The 20,014-nt window shown below is 36.1% G+C and overlaps 1 long non-coding RNA gene across 1 annotated transcript in view; it reads right to left on the bottom strand.

Annotated features, from left to right (window-relative positions):
• Positions 1 to 20,014, bottom strand: part of LOC148754992 (uncharacterized) — a 107,095-nt gene that overhangs the window by 49,499 nt on the left and 37,582 nt on the right. The gene's annotated exons all lie outside the window — the stretch shown is intronic.

The following is a 20,014-nucleotide window of genomic DNA, read 5'->3' as shown; positions in this document are numbered from 1 at the left end:
AAGCAAGAGACTGCAGGAAGAGCTGGAGGAATTTAAAATAATACAGTGTAGGTGAAACGGAAAGTGTGAAATCAATGGTCAGATGATGAAGAATTTTGTTAAGGACTTTGAACTTCATCTTGAAGATTATGGGCGACCCCTGGAGGACTTTAAGCTGAGGATTGGCAGGATCATGTGTGTGTGTTGGAAGGATTATTCTTGCAGTTGTTTGGCAAATGGATTTGAAAGGAGAGGATATCACTACAAACCCTATAGGCACTGAAAGTGCAGTAAGGGAATGCTATGAACAACTCTATGTCCATAAATATGACAACTTAGATGAAGGCACCAATTCCTTAAAAAAAGGCAAGCTACAAAACTCAAGAAGAAATAAATTAATAGTTCTACTTCTATAAAAGAAATTTAATTTGTAGTTACAAACCTTCTCACAAAGAAGATGCCAGGCCCAAGTCATTTAACTGGTGAATTTGACTAAACATATATGGAAGAAATATCAAGTCTACATAATCTGTCCCAGAAAATAAGAGGACAGGACACTTCCCAACTCATTTTATAAAGCCAGCATTAACTGATACCAAAACAACGACAATACAAGAAAACTACAGACCCTCATGAACATAGATGCCAAAAATCTTCAATAAAGTGTTAGCAAACTGGATCCAGCAGTATATAAAAATATAAAAATGTAATACATTACAACCAAACAGGGTTTATCCTGGGAATGCAAGGTTATTTTAGTATTCAATGTATCAACGTAATTTACTTCACTAGCAGACAACAGAAGAAAAACGACTTGATAATTTCAATAGGGATAGAAAAAAGTTTTGATAAAATTCAACACTTACTCATGATAAATTTCTTAGCACTCTAGGAATAGAACAGAACTTTTTTTTACATGATTAAAGACATCTATAAACACCAGTAGCTAACATCATATTTAATGATGAAAGACTGAATGTTTTCCCCTAAGATTAGGAACAAGGCCAGAATGTCTGCTCTACCATTGCTACTCAACATCCATAATGGAAGTCCTAGCCAGGGCAATAAGGCAAGGAAAAGAAAAATATTCAGATTGGAAAATAAAACTTTCTAGATAACACTATTACCTAAGTAGAAGATATCAAAGAATTTACAAAAAGGCTCCTAGAACTTAAAAGTGAGTTTGGTAAAGTCTCAAACTATGAGATTAAAATACAAAAAGCAATTCTCTTCCTATATAATAACAATAAACAATTGGAAATCGAAATAGAAAATCAGTACCATTTACAATAGCTAAAAAATGTAATACATTACAACCAATATATACATAGGTATATATTTACCAGGATCTATATGCTTAAAACTACAAAATACTGATGAAATAGAAAGAAACCATATTCATGAATTAGAAGATTAAATATAGTTAAGATGTTGATTCTCCCCAATTTGATCTATATATGTGATGCAATTCCAATGAAAAGCCCAGCAGGAGGGTTTGTATCTATTGGCAAACTGATTTTAAAATTTATGTGGAAAGGCAAAACAGCATATCTAATAAAACTTTGAAAATGAAAAAATTTGGAAGACTTATACTACCTGATTTCAAAACTTACATTAATGAGGTATTCACGAAAATACAGACACACAGATAAGTGGAAAGGAATAGACTTTAGAAATGGACTCACAAAATTATAGTCAGTTGATTTTTTAGAAAGATACAAAGGCAATTCTATGGGAAAAGAATAGTCTCTTCAAAAAATGGCACCAAACGACTGGACATCAATGTGCAAAAAAAAAAAAAAAAAAAAAGATCTTTGACCTAGATTTCACATTTCATACCAAATTAACTCAAAATGGGTAATAGAAGTAAATGCAAGACATAATGCTATAAACCTTTTGAAGAAAACCTAAGAAATAATCTTCATGGGCTTAAGTTAGGTAGAGAATTTAAAATATGACACTAAAAGCAGGATTTACAAGTATATGAGAAAAATTGATAAATTATATATTATCACAGTTTTTTGCATTGTCAAAGTTATTATGAGAATGAAAAGACAAGTCACAGGTTTGCAGAAAATATTTGCAAATCATATATTTGACATGTCTTGTCCTTAGAGTATATAAAGAAGTTTCTGAAGTCAATAATAAGAAAACAGAAAACCCAGTTTTTAAATAAAAAGTATTTCAACAGACATTTTATCAAAAGAGACATATAGGTGGCAAGTAAGTACAAGGAAATATTTTCAACATCATTAGGCATTAGACATTGTTGAAAAATTAAAATCACAAAAGAAACTATATACTTATTAGAATTACTAAAATTAAAAACAAACAACTGCCAATGCCAAGTCTTGACGAAGTTGCAGAACAACTGGAACTCTTGTACATTGCTGTGGAAATGCAAAACAGTTTGGCAGTTTCTTATAAAATTAAACATACATTTACCATATAATCTAGCTATCCCACTCCTGGGTATTTACACTAAAGAACTGAAGACTTACATTCACACAAAAACCTGTACAAAAATGCTTATAGCAGCTTTATTTAAAATTGCCTAAATCTGAAAAAACCCAGATGTCCTTTATGAGCAAATGGATAATCGAATTGTGGTACGTCCATGTAATGGAATATTTCTCAGCAATAAAACTATTTGATAGATACCCAGGAGAGGGATTGCTGGGTCATATGGTAATTCTATTCGTAATTTTTTTTGAGGAACCTCCACACTGCCTTCCAAAATATCTGAAAACATTTATACATAAACACACGTGTGCTCCAATGTTCATTGCAGCTTTGTTTACGGTGGCCAAGATATGGAAACAACCAAATGTCCTTTGACAGATGAATGGATAAAGAAGTTGTGGTATATATACACAATGGAATACTATTCGGCGGTAAGAAAAGATGATATAGGAACATTTGTGACAACATGGATGGATCTTGAGAGTGTAATGCTGAGCGAAACAAGTCAGACAGAAAAAGCAGAGAACCATATGATTTCACTGATAGGTGGTATATAAACCAAAAACAAAAGAACAAGACAAACAAATGAGAAACAAAAACTCATAGACACAGACAATAGTTTAGTGGTTACCAGAGGGTAAGGGGGGGGGGGTGGGAGCTGAGGGTAAGGGAGATCAAATATATGGTGAAGGAAGGAGAACTGACTCTGGGTGGTGAACACACAATGGGATTTATAGATGATGTAATACAGAATTGTACACCTGAAATTTATGTAATTTTACTAACAACTGTCACCCCAATAAATTAAAAAAGCAACAACAAAACTATTTGATACATGCAACAACTTGAATGAACCCCAAAGCCATTCTGTTAAGTGAAAGAAGCCAAATTTAAAAAGTTACACACTATGTGACTCCATTTATATGTCATTCTGGATAAACTAAAGCTATCGGGATAGAGAAAAAAATCAGTGGTTTTCCATTTTCCATGATTAGTAGTGGAATGTTGGATAAAAAACAGGAAGCCTGAAGAAATGTGGGGGATATGTGATGGAACTGTTCTGTATCGTGATTATGGTGGGGGTTGTACGACTCCCTGTATTTGTAAAATCTCTTAGAATTGTACATCAAAAGAGTGAATTTTATTGTATGTAGATTAAAAAATAAAAATATCAAAAGTAACAATATGGCTCCAGGTTAGAAGTCACAAAAATGCAATAAATTGGTAGGAGAGGATCTAATTTCTGAGTCCCTCCCTCATGGGGACTTCAATTAGTTTAGAAAAGTATGTAGATAGGTAGTCAAGTGTGTGCTGTTGGAAGGGTTATATAGTAGGGGATCAATCAAAGGGTCTGGGCTAGAGAAAGCATCGAATAATTAGAGTGGATAGTTAGAGAGGAGACACGTGTGAAACAGGTAAAGTGGCTTGCTCGATGGATGTCTTAGTTCATTTCAGGATCTTAAAACCAGATAGACCGGGGTCTTAAGCAACAGAAATTTACTTCTCACAGTTGCAGAGGCTGGAATGTCCAACATCAGGGTGCCAAGCAGATTTGGTGTCACTCACTTTACAGAGAAAGAGTGAGGAAGCAAGCTCTCTGGCATCTCTTCTAATAAAGGCACAAATCCCACCATAAGGGCTCTACCTTCATAACCTAATTACCTCCTAAAGCAGGGGTGTCCAAACTGCGGCCTGCAGGCCAACTGCGGCCCGCAATCCATTTTTAATTGGCCCGCAGCAAATTCCAAAAATATATTTAGTTTACTTAAATAAACCAGGTGAGGCAATACGTACTTCACCTCGAGTGAGTGGCCCGGCTGTTTGTGTATTTTATCGCGTATGGCCCTTGATAAAAAACGTTGAAAAAAGTTTGGACACCCCTGTCCTAAAGGCTCCATCATATTATCTCACTGGGGATTAAGATTTTAACATATGAATTTGTGAGGAGGGGGACGAAAACATTGCATAGCAATGGGCTCTCCTGAATTGCCCAAGTTGGTTTGTTTGTGTTGGTGGTATGTGGCTAGTTCCCATACTAAACGGAATAAAAGTTTTTCTGAAGTCTTAATATTGCATAACCATATCCCCTCACCCACTTCCTTGTTCATGAGTAAGGGAGGCTGGGTTCATCAGGTGATTAGTGTCTGGTCTTTCACACAAAGATCTCTCTAAGAAATCCAGCCCTCTCAAACAATGCTCTCCATTGGGCTATGTCCAAATTAATACACTTATTTGTTATGGACACATTAGAATATAGCAAACATAGAAACAAAATAACCCAATTATCCAATTTTGAGATAAAGATTAGTTAAGCCAAAAGTATATGTTTCGTTTTAAAAAGATACCCAACATTAAAAACATAACTATTAGAAGATCAATTAAATAAAAAGCAAGCAACTTCACTGAAATCTTGCAGAGGCCTTACTTTCATAAATAAATGACTTTTTAAATGGCTTTTGGTCACAAATTCTTCAGGGAGGGAATGCTGGTTTTCCAAAGTGCTTTGGAAGGAGAAATGAAGCTAAAAATGGATGTTCTCAAAAAATAAAAATAAAGAAAGAAAATAAATGAAATTCACTTATACATAAAGAAATATTATTTATTCAATTCAGTGCAGTGTAATGGTTACTATTATAGTTAGCAAGGTTGGAGGTGAGATGGACATTCCTTTGTGAAAGTTAAGGAAACTGACCAGGACACATACATTCCATCTATTTTTAACTAAAGGTGGAATATGTAAATACCTATGAGTAAGACCAAGATTTTCCTAAAGTGCTTTTGACTTTATTCTTGTATGCAGGTGAATATATAGGTAGTCAAATCTTCTCAGTTGCACCCCAGGGAGTAAGGATGGCTAATATCTGACAGATGTTCCATTAACCCCCCTTCCATGCCCATGTTTGCCATTCTAGAATCCTTTTTTAAGTAGTGCTTAGGCAGCCAATACTAGCAGTCACTCAGTGTATTAGTTTGCTAGGTCTGCCATGACAAAATATCACTGACTGTGTGGCTTACGCAAGATAAATTTATTTATCAGAGTTCTGGAGAGTGGAAGTCCAAGATCAAGGTGTTGGCAGATTTGGTTCCCTCTGAGACCTCTTTCCTTGGCTTGCATATGGCCACCTTCTTGCTGCGTCCTCACATGTCTTTCATCTGTGTATGCACCTCCCTGGTGTCTCTTCTGTGTGTTCAAATTCCTTTTTATAAGGCCATCAGTAAAGTAGGATTCAGGCCCACCCTAATGGTCTCATTTTAGCTTAATCACCTCTTTAAAGACCTTATCTCCAAATACAGTCACATTCTGAGGTACTAGGGATTAGGGCTTCAGCATATGAATTTCAGAGGGATAGAATTCAGCCTACTACCCACAGATATAATCTATTTGTTATCTCTACCACAGAGTATGAACAAAATAATTTTATCCAGAAATAATTTAAAGTGAGTATAACCCACTTTTTTTTTTAACTGAAAATGTTTTCCACTCCCTGGACCAGAGTACATTGCTTTGAGAATGAGATTTTTATCACATGATCTCATCTTCAGGTGGCCTCCTGAGCTCTTGGGACAGTGTAGTGAGGAGTACCCACTGTGAGCAGCATTCCCCTTAAGGATACAGCAGATCATCTGGAAATGGTTTCTCAATGGAATCTATGTCAAGGCTTCATTGCCACTCCAGAGTCAACCAAAGCCAAGAGCTGAAATGGAGACTGCCCCCAGACATTGAGTTAGTGTCACTGCATTTGGAAGTGTTCCTCCACCTCCTTAGCCTGGAGGGGAGCCAAGATTGTAAAACCTAAAGAATTTGAGCCACAATGATTCTATCTCACTGGAAAATATTGCAAACACACGTACACAGATTAGAAGAGTATTTCCCAACAATCTCCAGTTAACAGTTATTGTCACTAAAGAGCAACAACAACCTTTATCGCTTAAGAAATTACCCACACCCACAGATTGAAAGCTCGAAACAGTCCATTATTCTATATGTAAGATCCAAGGAAATTACACTGAGAAAATGGACCTAGGGACAGTTAAGACCCACAGATTGGCATTCAGCAAAGAAACATTGGCATATATTTCTCAGGGCTTGGTGAATTCTCAGGAATTATGAAACGGGTAATGGCTTGAAACAATCCATTTGAAACATTGCCCTCCAGTTCACAAGAGATTTGGAAAGCAAACAGGCAAAAAAAGATAAGAAACATTGCCCTCCAGGACTGGAAGGAACCCCAGTGGGTCTGCACTCTGACATCCTCTCAGATCTCAGCTCTTAGTAGGGCTCTTACAGAGGTGTGTCCTTATAAGGTCCTGAGATGACTAAGCCTGCCCAAGGCCATCTAATGTTCTGGCTAATGCCAAGTTCCAGAAATTAACACAATCACCTTGATGGTAACACAATGTAACATCTCTTTACTTCAAGTCTATATTTGTATAAATGTAAATTTCAAAGAAAACCTCTGTTTTGCAAAGTAAGGTACACTGATATCTATATATTCTTTTCTAAACACAAAAAGTAAAAGCTATCGTTTTGTTGTAAGTTAGAGTAAAAGAACATTAATTCTTATATCACTGGAATATATTAAATAACTAATTACATCAAGAATAGTCTACGTATGTCAACTGTACTTTAAAAAAAAAGAATAGTCTAGAAATCAGTCCTCTGGAACAATCTGCTTCATAGATTAGCATGAGAGCTTATTTGCATATATGCTACAGCCACATTTGAAAGAAGTTTGTATATATAGCACATATGACACATATAGTGTTTTAAAGGGAGTAAACACCATATAGTTATAGTTGATTTTGGTCGTAAAAGACGATTTTTGTGTTTTTGCAACATTTGACAATTACTTCATCTTTGTAATACCATCAAATTAGCATTTTTAAGAATCCCACGCATTACTTAACAGAAAAGGCCTAAGTGGTATCAAAAGAGACTGGAGGCAAATTAAGTTTCCTTTTGTCCAACTTTGTGTCACTTCCTGCCTTCGTAAAGAGGGAAAGCAAAATGTCTGTGCTCCTTATTCATGTACATCTGCCAAACCAATTAACACCTCCTGAATGTTATCTTAATTGCATTTATTAACATAACATTATCATAGCAGGGAGATAACATTCAGGAGGTATTAATTGGTTTGGCAGGCACTCTTGAATGGGGAGCAGAGAGAAGGGTCCTCAGTCTTGCTGTTTTTTCTTTTCTTTTTTTGGTAGTAGAGAGGAAATAAGATTACGTTGAAACAGAGAAAATACATCCTTACCGAAATGTCAGCCACATCACAGGGTCACTTGATTCTCCTTTCTAAAAGTTGCAAACAAGTGCCTGCTAGTCTAAAGCCCGCCTCTTTGACAGTTTACTCAGATGTCCTCTCCATACCAGTGTCTCTGTGCAGTTCTGGCTAAGGAGGTGTCAGGAGGTGAGGAAGCCCAGAAATGCTTCTAGGGGATGCACTGAGTCACAGTCATACAATTTTACGACACCTCAACTGCTTTAAAAATAATTTGAATAAGTTCCTCTGATGGGAATTTAATAGGGTTCCTACCCTTACAGAATCATAGAACTACGGGATGTTGTAAGTAGACTCATCCGTTCATTAAAACGTCATGCAGTAGGCACTATTGAGCACTGACTGTAGTCCAGGGAATGTAAAATGCTGGGGTAAAGGGATACACAAGACGCAATACGTGGCTGACCGTGTCCAGCTGGCACAGGCATTGGCCATGGAGACAACTGCAGATGTGTGGCTTATAGTAGACTCTCATTACATATTTTCTGAGTGAATGAATTAATGAAATGTGATCATTGTGATTCCACTCTGGTGGTGGTATGGAGGGAGGGGAGTGTGGGGGAGTAGGGATATGTGTGTAAGAAGGCAAAACTGAAGACAACAGATGATTATAGAGAGACATGAAATGAGAAGGGACTGAACTAAGGCAGAAACACTAGAGATGAAGAGGAGGGCAGAGATAAGGCAGTCCATGTGAGAAAAATAGCTGCTAACATTTTGTAAGGGTTTTCTTTGTGCCAGGCAGCGCTCTTAGCACTTGATATGAATGTAATTTTCTCAGCAACTGCATGAGGTGGTCCTATTATTATCCTCATTTTAAAGATGAGGAAATTGAGTGTGGTAGGCTGAATAATGCCCCACCCCACCCCAAGGCTGTCCACTCTCTAATCCCCAGAACCTGTGAATACTGTGTTTCCCCGAAAATAAGATCTAACCAGAAAATAAGCCCTAGCATGATTTTTCAGGATGACATCCCTTGAACATAAGCCCTAATACATCTTTTGGAGCAAAAATTAATATAACACCCGGTCTTATTTTGGGGGAAACACTGTATGTTACATTACATAGCAAAAGGGACTTTGTAGATGTAATTAAGGATTTTGCCATGGGGAGACTATCCTGGATTATCCATGTGGGCCTGATGTAATTATAGAGCCTTTATATTAACTGGGCAGGAGTACAGGCAGTGTGAAAAGGCACAAGGATAGAAGCAGAGGTCAGAGAAGAGAGGTGACATACTATAGTCTTTGAAGATGCAAGGGCCACGAGCCAAGGAATGTCGGTGGCTTCTAGCAGGGCTTTTCCAGTGCATGCTGTATAATGAGACTCCTCTGAGTTTCTCACCCTTTTCATTTTCTTTGAAGCACTTATCTCTGTGGGAAAGTACTTAGTTTAACTGAACAGTATTTTTCTCTTCTTTTGAAACTGTTTCCCCCATTACATTATCATTTCCATGAGGGCCATTTATGTATTATTCACCATTGACCAAGGGCCTTATATTGTGACACACACACACACATACACACAAATGTGCTTAGTAAATGTTTGTTAAAAGAATATAGGAAGGGAAGAAATTCTCACACTTGCACAGGGTGGCACGTTTCCTGGCAGTCAGGATATCCTCCAAGGGTCTTGATATATTGACATAACAGACTTACCATCTCTTTGTGACACGGAGGTGTACTGCTTAGACCCCCTTCAGTGAAGAACTTGTTGACATGGCTGCTGGGAATGCAGTCTGCTGACAGCCTTTATTGTTAGCCCCGTCAGGGATTACCTCACTACCTCATAAGCTCAGAAAACTGCCTTACCCAAGGTTAAACCCTTCTTGGGGTGTCTCACATCCAATCACTGGTTGCAATTGGTGTAAAGGCCTGCCTGGCCATTTCAGTCCAGTACGGGACAACTTTAGCAGGTCATTTTAGCTCTAGAGAGAGCTCTTTGTGGGTTTGTCCAAGGCTGTTATCTGGGCCCATATTATACTTGATTTCTGCCCCACCCGATCCTGTTTCTACATCCCTCCCACAGTGGTTGATCCCAAGGACACTCCTTATTAAACATCCTGCACAGTAAACTCTGCCTTAGAGTCTGCTTCCTGGAGACCCCTAATCTCAAATAATCACTAGGCAGGGGATTCTCTCTTGAGCCAGGTAGTTATAAATAAGCAGAAACGGAATAAAAAAAAAATTTAAGAAAAATTTATAGAAGAGCTTAATATTAAGGAAATCCTCTCCATTAATTATTATCTTTTCACTGGGTTAGGAAAAGATTGCTATTATTAAAGATTTTCTGTGGAATTCCTCAACACGTTGATGCCCCCCAGAATAATGATTTGATAGTCACATCAAATCTCTCCCCTAAGTATCTCTTGATTTTGTCTCTTTGATCCATCACACATCATCACTCTTAATTCAAGCCACCCATTACTTTTCTCTTGGTTTTATACAACTCCCTTATTTTGTCCCTTATTTTGTCTCTCTCCAAAATTGTCTTCATGGTGGCGTGGCCACTGCCCAGCTTAAAGTAACTCTCTCAATCACGCTAAGCATAGACTCTAATGTCTTAACATGACATCCAAAGCCCTCTCTGATTGGGCTTCTCCCTGTTTCTAGACTCATCTCTGGCTTGCCTAATCAACCTCCCCTCTTCATCACTGCTTCCTTTGTTTTGGTCCTGCCAGTTCTCCAAACTGTCCATGCCCATCAAGACCTGAATTCCTTTCAGAGCTCCAGCCTTGCATTTTGCTACCACTCCTTCTTTCTAGTGTCAGCCATACTGAATGATCTATTCAGTTCATCAATATGCCTTGTCCTTATTTGCCTCTGGGCCTTTGCACGTGTTGTTTCCTCTGTCTGGATTATTTTCCTTCCCTGTCGCCCCCCACCCTCAGCCTTCTCCTTGCCAGGTTGATTTCTATTGCTAATCACCCTTCCCTGATTCCCTCAGGATGGATTTAGTAGCTCTCCTATGTGCTCTTACGGCACCCAGTGCTTGGTCTTTTTGATACCAGCCATATCATTTGTAACTGTCTCTAAACGTGCCTGTCTCAGCTACTAGACTATACTCCTTATTCAGAGGTGTGAACACAGCAAGTAACACAGTGCCTAGCACACAGAAGATACTTAGGAAACATCGTTGATAAATGAATGAAGTCTCATGAAAACTGAAGTCTCATGAAAACCCTAAAACATAGGTAGGGTAGATATTTTTGGCAACATTTTAGAGATATGGAGATTGAGGTTGATTTAGCCAAGGTTGTATTGCATTTGGGTTTTCTGATTGCAAATCTAGTACTACTTACTATAAATGCCTCAATCCTTCATCCATCCCACATTATATCATTCCACACATATTTGAAAGCCTGCTGTGTGTTGGGCTCTCTTACAGGGGCTGGACTGACATGGTTTCTCTTATGGAGTTTACATTCTAGGAGAGATTAACAATAAACATGTAACAAAATAATGTTGAGTCGAGGTAAATTCTGTTCCTCAAAATGGTTGGCCAGCTTTCTGATATTATTTATAATATTATTTATAGTTTAATTCAACCTCTCGCCAGTGATTTGAGGTGCCAACACTCTGTCATACACTAAATTCTTATATAACTTTGGGTCTATTTCTGGACTTTCTATTCTATCAATCTGGCTACAAATTCTAGCAAAAATGCTCCATTGTTTCAAATCTAGTTGCTTTCTAATAGGTTTTAATATTTGATAGGCAAGTCCTGCCTCTTTACTCCTTATTTATTTATTTAGTTATACTTTTTTTGTGGCAGAGATTTACTTTTTTCCCCACATTCAAATAAAATGTAGCATCATTGTATCAAATTAAAAAAAAAACACTTGTTGATACTTTTATGTTGACTGTATGTATACATTATTTTGGAAGAAATTGGCATCTTCAGAACTATCATTTTAAAATAAATCTGGTCTTATCTTTATCTTGCTTAAAAATCTATCATAGTTCCCCCTAGAGGGAAAGTCATATATCTTTGCATGACATGCAACACGTATACATATTGTGACCCCTGAATATGTTTCCTTGTCCTTCAGGGATTTAGAAAATCTTATATTACAATACCTCAAAGAATATGGAGTAGTCATTTGAATCTCAAAGTTGGGGCAGTGGGGGAGGTAAGTAACAGGGAATGTGTTGGCAGGTTGAAGACATAATTTGGAAATCTCTATTTACCTCATTTGCAGTTGTAACTGGAGCCAGGAGCTCCTAAGCTTGATTGCATTCTGGCCTGTAAATCCACCCAGTGGAAGAACATCAGTTCTAACCTGCAAACATTCCAAGAATATGTGTGTGATCAAGGCTATCTTGCTTTTAAGTCTTGGGAAAACTGCCTTTCTAAAAGTTTGGATCCCGCCTCTTGATATTAAAGAAGAAAATTCCACTAACTGCAAAATAAATAATTTGGCTGCTTTGTGTTTAGCTTGAGGCATAATCTCCAAACCTTGGCCCCAGTAAAAGTTTCTGTTGGCTCTTTTCATCCCTCCTCACCCTTCCTTGTTCTCCATGTGTTTCCCCATTCTCTGCCATGTGCAATCTGGTGTTGGAGATCTGGGCCAGTGATAGTGAGTGAGTGAGAAGGAAATAAGGGGGGGGGGGGTGCAGGAAGAAACAGTAAGAAAACTAACTTGGCAACGTTAAACCTTGCTGAGAGAAGACAACTATCTTTTTAAAATTTATTTTTATTTTTTTAATCCCTTTTAAATTTTTAATTTTTTAATTAATTAAATTTTCAACTGCCCTTTGAGACATATAACATGTAACAATTCAAATGTGAAAACTCTTGTGTGATGTAGACTGTGATTTTTCAGACATTCAGCTAGGTCCTGTATACTCGTTTAAATAAACCATGTTAAGTGGAAAATCTTATAAAAATTCAGTCACAGTGTTTGAGAATTGGATTTTGTGGTTATCTTGCTAAAATTGGGATATAAAAACAACTCCCTCATTGCTTTTAGCATGGGAAAAGAGTAATGGCATGGGTTTTCAAACTCCAGAGATACAATTTTGGTCAATGGTTTTAGGGTTTCCCTCCAAACAATCTTATTGGATAGATGTGAAAACGGGTACAATAGATTAGCTTTCATTTTTTTCTACCTGTATTTCTTCGCCTCTTCTTTACTAAAATTGATATTGCTACTGAGCAACAAATTAGTGAAAAAATGAACAGAACAAAAACAGAAATAGGAGAAGATGGGTGTGATTTATAAACTGGATTATCACCAGTGAATAATCAAAAGCTTGGTATCATACCTAGTTCATATAAGTTGCAATTGAATTGCTGTAAGACAATGCAGAAAAGTTTATTGACTTTTTTCCCCAGTGTATGTTGTTTTCTGGATGTCCTACATGTGTTTCTGCAGAGAAGATACCCCTGCTTCATGGTCACCTTTAAAATGAAGTTTTGAAGCTGTAAAACTGTTAACTGCTAGAGGAATTGAAATATTTTTGAGGATGATATTTCAAAAGTCCAGAATATCTATTTCAAAATAGTGAAAACGTGATTGTAATTTATCAATTATTAAATACACAACGTAAGGGAAGAAATATAGAGAGCATGTATAATTTGGTTTTCATCCTTACAAAAAATGGTATAAATGCACCATAACCCTAGTTTCCCCTTTTGAGTACAGAAGCTTAGTCATATAAGCGGGAATAAAAGAAATCAACCAAGCCATTTGCCTCTCCCAAGATCATGAATTATAGAGCTTGTGGTACAAGGCCACTGCTTTCCTATACAACCCTGCAGGGAGTTGAACTGAGCTCAGTTTGAGGTCACAGCAGGGCAGCAGAAGATGGAAATGAATGAGATGTCTGGGCTGTAGGGTAGCTCATCAGCTGCTCCTCTGAGAAATCCTGGTACGTGGATGAAGTGGATATGACTCATGGATTCAATGTGAAACAGGAAGAATGGTGAACAACCAAAGAATAACTCAGATCTCAGATGGTGGGAGACAGCTGAGATAAAATGCAATCTTTATATGGGGCCCTAACTAACCAGGGCTAAGAGTTAGAAACGTACATTTATCTATTTGTCCACTTATCATCTGAAGGGAATTTCTAGTAGAAATTTGAAGGGAATTTCATGCAGTAGAACCAGTGTGTACACAGACATGTTAATAAATTATGGCCATTGCATAAGGAGGAAGCAAAGTTATCAAACATAGAACCTATATTCAAATGTGGAGAGAGACTTCTGGATTTTTTTTTTATTAATGTAAAAGAATATTTCAAACATATGCAGAAGTAGAGAAAAAAAATACACCGAACCTCATGTACCCATTCCCCAGCTTCACCAATTGTCAACATTTTACCTATCTTGGAAAAATATTATTTTTGATGGAGGGAGTTGGCATGAGAAGAGACCTCGAAGGCAAAACATTCTGAGGAGGGGAAGCCAAGGCCCCTGTTGTCAGCAGGGCTCCCTGAACCCCTCCAGTGTGACATTATTACAGCATTACTTGTTAAATGCAAGGTATTAGCTCTGTGAATAATCAGGTAATCAAAAAGTAGTTACTGCTTTGACTTTTTATTGCAAGTTCTTCAGTCACTTACGTTTAAAATATTTTAAATATATCATTATTTTAAACACACATCATTATTTTAATTATATCCAATTAAATATACCTGCATCTCCTCAGCATGCATCATTATGTACTTTACTAAAAAGCACTTTGAATCAAATTGCATGCCAGCGTTCTTTATTATAATTTATGTGCACATATCTGCAGCAGATTTACACATTTTGGAGATTAATTATTAGGAAGTTTGTTTAGGCTTTCAGTAAGTGTGAAACTTAACTTGAACTTTAATTTACATTGAGATTTATAATTTTGTGGTATTATTTTATTGTCCTATAAGACTCCATTTTGTTTTTTTATCTGAGGAGAGTATTGGGTACACGAAGAAAAGTCATTCCGGTTACCAGAACCATTTGTGCCCAAGTCCTTAAACTTTTTCATCTCTTTTTGGTTCCCCTGAAACACACTCTCTTTTTGGATTCTATCAAATAGTGCATCGAAAGACTGCCAGTTCCAATCACATGAAAATAATATTGCTAGGTTACAGGAATATAAGAAAATATAGCCTTAATGATTGCTTTTAGCTCCTGTTGAAGGATTTTAGCTCTTTTTACCCAAGAGTCTGTAATTTTTTATGTTTGTGTTTGCATCATAGCTGGGCATAAGAAATTCTTACTACTGGTGTTTGACATATGATGGCGTAGTACAAAGACCCTTAAACTAGAATTCGACATGTAGTTCTTATATTCTAGCCAGCTCTCTGCTTTCAGGTACCACCCCACCCCTCTGGCTGTCTATAACAAACTGATCCACCAAATGAACTCAAAAAGGAAGGACCCAAGTCTAGAGTTGTTGAAGGCAACCAATTGGTCCAGTTTTACACTGATGTCTTAACTGGTTCCCATAGCCTAGATTCTAAATCTTTGCATTGACTATGACTTGAACCCTTACCTTTCCCCAACCTATATCCCCTGGTTTTGGCATATTTCTTTACTTCCTCTAGTATATGGATAAAAACTTTCCCATGTGGTTTCTGGATTAACTAATCTCTCAAACCCTAATATATGTTTTCTCAAAGGAAGATGCCTGTTGTCAGAGCATCTCTGCGCTGTTCCCTACTTCCCTCCTTTAAATGGAGGCTTGTCATGAGAAACTGGGGTATATTAGTTACATTCTCTAATCTCAGTTACATCCCAACTAAGGGATTTGGGACTAGGTCATTTCTAATGGTCCTTTTATTATCAACATTCTGCTTTGTTTGTTTGTAATAGTTGCCTTATTTTTTAATATTACACAATTATGTGTGATTATATTCTTGTTGTAAAAGTTTTAAATAGTACACAAATGTAAGGAAAAATGGCTAGAGTCCCTTTAACTTCACTATCCCTCGTATCCCCCTTTTTATAGCCAAAGATCACTACACACATTGACGTTCCTTGATTAATTTGCCTAATAAAATTTTGTCATACAAAGTTGTTTCTCTGTGACCTTTTAGTAGCTATGATTTGTGCATTCTATTTTGGACACTGTTAGTCATTCAAGAGGCGGTGCTGGTGAGGAATGGTGTGGGTGATCTAAAAGGCACAAGCTTTCAGCAGAAGATTTGAAATATGAATGATGAATTGTTCTCTTGGGTTTGAAAAAGATTGTGTGAAGTTAGTTCTCTCCTTTTCCAATGAGGGGAAATTTGAGGGGAAGGAAATGGTGGTAAGATAAGTAGAGGGAAGAAAAAATATTCTGTCATTTACAGATTTCAGTGTATAAAACTAGTCATTCAGAAATTTTATTTCCTTCTTTACAAATAACCCATGAAACTTATGTGGAGAATGGCATTTTTTGGATTGAATTTTGTGACTCCAGTGACTAAGTTTTCCATTGGGTAGGTTAACAGAGCATAGTTGTGGTAAAATTCTATGTAAATAGATGTTTCTGTTTTAAAAATGCTCTCTATGAAAACAATAAAATATGACAATTTCTATTGGCGAATTATTGTATTAACAACAGAGCACTTTAGAGCAAAATTTAAAGAAATACAAATACATTAGTATGTTCTGGTTCCCTTGTTACTAGCATTACCTATTATCAATAGCTAATTATTTGAACAACAATGCTATTGTAGAAAACAATTTTTACCTTACCCTGAGAATCAGACCCCTTCTAGAGTGAATATAGTTTTGAAGGCTTTTAGAGGGTGATCAGAGTGGCATACCAAACTGTTATGGTTTCCTTTCTATTGTTAGTCTCTTTACTTTAGCAGATGGTACTTAGAACTCATTTTACATAAGAATAAATCCCATTTTCAGTTTCAGTTTCTTTGCTTCTTCGCCTATGCAAAATTAGAGGGGAAAAAAATACAATTCCTATATGTATTGAACAACTGCAGCAATTTTTTGTCCCAAGCAGGGGAATTTAACATGTTTTTCCTTGCATTAAAACAAAAACAAAAACAGTGACCAGTACATGAAGCCAAAATAATGAAGATTATCTATTACTGAAAGCAAACAATTTTCACCTCAAATTCTATACCCAACAAAATTTGTGTTCCAGTGGGGGCACAAGATAAAAATATTTCTAGACATGAACACAGACACTCTTTGAAAGTAATCCTCAAAACATACTGCTGTAAAACACTGGAGAAAACAAAACGTACATAGCAAGGAAGAAGATGTGGGCAAAAAAACTTTAAAGTTATAGCTGAATCTATAAAAGTTTTGACACATAATATAGAAACAATTGTTAATGATATGGAACTGAAATCCCGACATGTAGGTAGTAGATGTGGGAGTACAGAGATGAGACAAGAGGAAAAAGAGGTGGAGCCAGAATTGAAGATGTCTGAAGATTCTTGTCTTGATCAGGAGGATAATAGAGATACTGATTATTTCTAGACATTGATAAGATACAGTCATATGCCTCATAACACTTAGGTCAAGGATGGATCACATGGATGACGGTAGGCCCATAAGATTATAATGGAGCTGAGCAGTTCCAACTGCCTTTTGACTTCCTAGCTGTTGTAACATAGCGCAAAGGTTGCAGAAATCAACAAGGCTATGGTTGAGATGGCAAACTACTTTAACCTGAGTTGACATTGGGGAGCTCCTAGAAGTGGTTCCTGATGAACAGACTCATGAGAAGTTGTTGCGGCTGGAATAGGAATACATAGTTGAAGAAGAGGCAAGGGAAAGGAAATGCAGGGGAAGAAAAAGAAGAACTCCTCCTGCCCAAGAAAATTCAGAGTGAAGCATTTAGTAGAAGCTTTTTCAGACTTTAACAAGCTCCTTAAAAAGTTTGAAAACATGAACCCCAACACCAAAAGATTTTCAGTAATAGAGAGGAATGTTGATGGTGCATTATCTGCTTACAAGCAAATCTTCGATGAAAAAAAGAAACAAACCAAGCAAACCACCATGGACATATTTCTGGAAGTAGTAACACCTGCTCAGGAAGAGCCTCAGGAGGTATTCCAGATGAAGCCATTGTTATTATAGGACATGACCACTCCATGTCCAGCTATAAAGTATGTTTGTGTTTAAGATAAGTGTTATTACAGAAGAGTTGAAAAGTTAAAATTTTTTAAAAAGTTTATAAAGGAAACTTCACAGTAAGCTAAAGTTTAATCTATTATTGAAGAAAGAAAAATATTTTTTATAAATTTCCTGTAGCCTAAATGTACAGTGTCTATGAAGTCTACATACAGCAATGTGCAGTAATGTCCTAGGCCTGCACGTTCATTCATCACTCACTCACTGACTCACCCAGAGCAACTTCCAGTCACCATCTTTATGTTCCATTCACCATCTTTATACCATAATTTTACTGTACCTTGTCTATGGTTAGACATGTTTAGATACACAAATACTTACCATTGTGTTACAGTTGTCTACAGTATTCAGTACAGTAACATCGTGTATAAGTTTATAGCCTAGGAGCAATAGGCTGTACCATGTAGGCTAGGTATGTAGTACTCTATGACGTTCACACAATGACAAAAATAGCCTAACAACACATTTCTTAGAATGTATACCCATCGTTAAGTGACATATGAATGTATATACATTTAAACATGAATATTAAAATGTCAAGGCAGTCCCTAAGAAAAACAGGAAAAGAATACATATGTTTTTAAACATTTAAAAAGGAAGAAATAAATGGAACAACTAAATCAACAAAAAGCAGAGAACAAAAAAGAGACTAAATGCAAAAGAATGATAAATAGAAAACATAAAAATAGGTGTTCAGAAAAAAAGTCAAACATAAGCATTCACATTAAATATGAATGGCTTAAATACTTTCTTTAAAACACAGACTTTCAGACTGGAAAATAAAAAAAATTCCAACTTTATGCTATTAGGTATGTGACATACCACTCCCCACCCAAAATAATACAAAAAGTCTGACAAAAAATTTTCAATAATCATGAAATTATATGCAGAACAAAATTATGAAATATAAAGCAAAGCATAAAAAAAGTGACGAAAATACAGAGACATGGATAACCCATAATCATAATAGGAGAATTTAACACAACTTTGTCAAAAATAAATAAATCCAGGGAGACAGAATTTTAGAACACATTTAATAATCTTACCTTGTTTCCCTGAAAATGAGACCTAGCCGGACAATCAGCTGTAATGCATCTTTTGGAGCAAAAATTAATATAAGACCTGGTATTATATTATATTATATTATATTATATTATATTATATTATACCCAGTCTTATATTATACCTGGTATTATATTATATTATATTATATTATATTATATTATATTATATTATATTATATTATACCCGGTCTTATAGTAAAATAAGACTGGGTCTTAACATTAATTTTTGCTTCAAAAGACGCATTAGAGCTGATTGTCTGGCTAGGTCTTATTTTCAGGGAAACACGGTACTATAACATGTATAACTTACACAATTTAAATATTTATAAACTTCATATTCATCAAACAGAGAAGTTACACTATTTCTAAACACCCATGGAACATTTTCAAAATTTGATCATGTAGTAGTCTACTAGGAAAACCTCCATAAATTCCCAAGAGGAGAAATCATAGTTCATATTCTCTGAACAAAATACAGTAAAATTAAATAATAACAGAAGGAAAATATTCTAGCCCTGAATCTACCCATTTCAAAAATAAAAAAAAATCAACCCATACACTCTCCTAAATAACGCTTTGTTTAAAGAGGAAATAAAGACAAACAATGAACCATTTATAAATAAACAAAAATTAAAGCTCTACCAATCAACACTTGTTAACTATGTCTAACGCAGCACTTAGAAGAAATTGTATAGCCTCAAATCACTCATTAGAAAATAAGAAGGGATTAAAAAGAAACTCGGTAATTGAGAAAAGAAGCAGTAAAAAAATAAGAGAATGTACAAGAATGAGATAAGAAATGAAACTAATGACAGAAATAGAAAAACACAAAACAATGGACTCTGTCTTTAAAACCCAAAGCTACTTCTTTGAAGTGGTGTATGAAGTAGACAAAACCTTTGGTAAGTCTGACCAAGAAAAAATGCAAATACACACATTAGAAAAAAGGGAAAGGACAGATTCAGAGGAAATTGAAAAAAAAGGATAATGTCTTTGACCTTAAAATAACACATTCAAAATCTATTCGAAAAGGAATATTTTTCGAAAAGGAATCTATGCGAAAAGGAATAATACTAGTAATATATAAATTACTAGTATTATTGCATGAGGTGATAGAAAACCTAAACAGAACTGTACTCATAG

Source organism: Rhinolophus sinicus, chromosome 16 (genome assembly GCF_057876585.1).
Source record: "Rhinolophus sinicus isolate RSI-liver-muscle chromosome 16, RSI-T2T, whole genome shotgun sequence".
In the NCBI taxonomy this organism is placed as follows: Eukaryota; Metazoa; Chordata; class Mammalia; order Chiroptera; family Rhinolophidae; genus Rhinolophus; species Rhinolophus sinicus.
The sequence above is the reverse complement of the archived record's forward strand: the minus strand, read 5'-3'. Positions and strand labels throughout refer to the sequence as shown.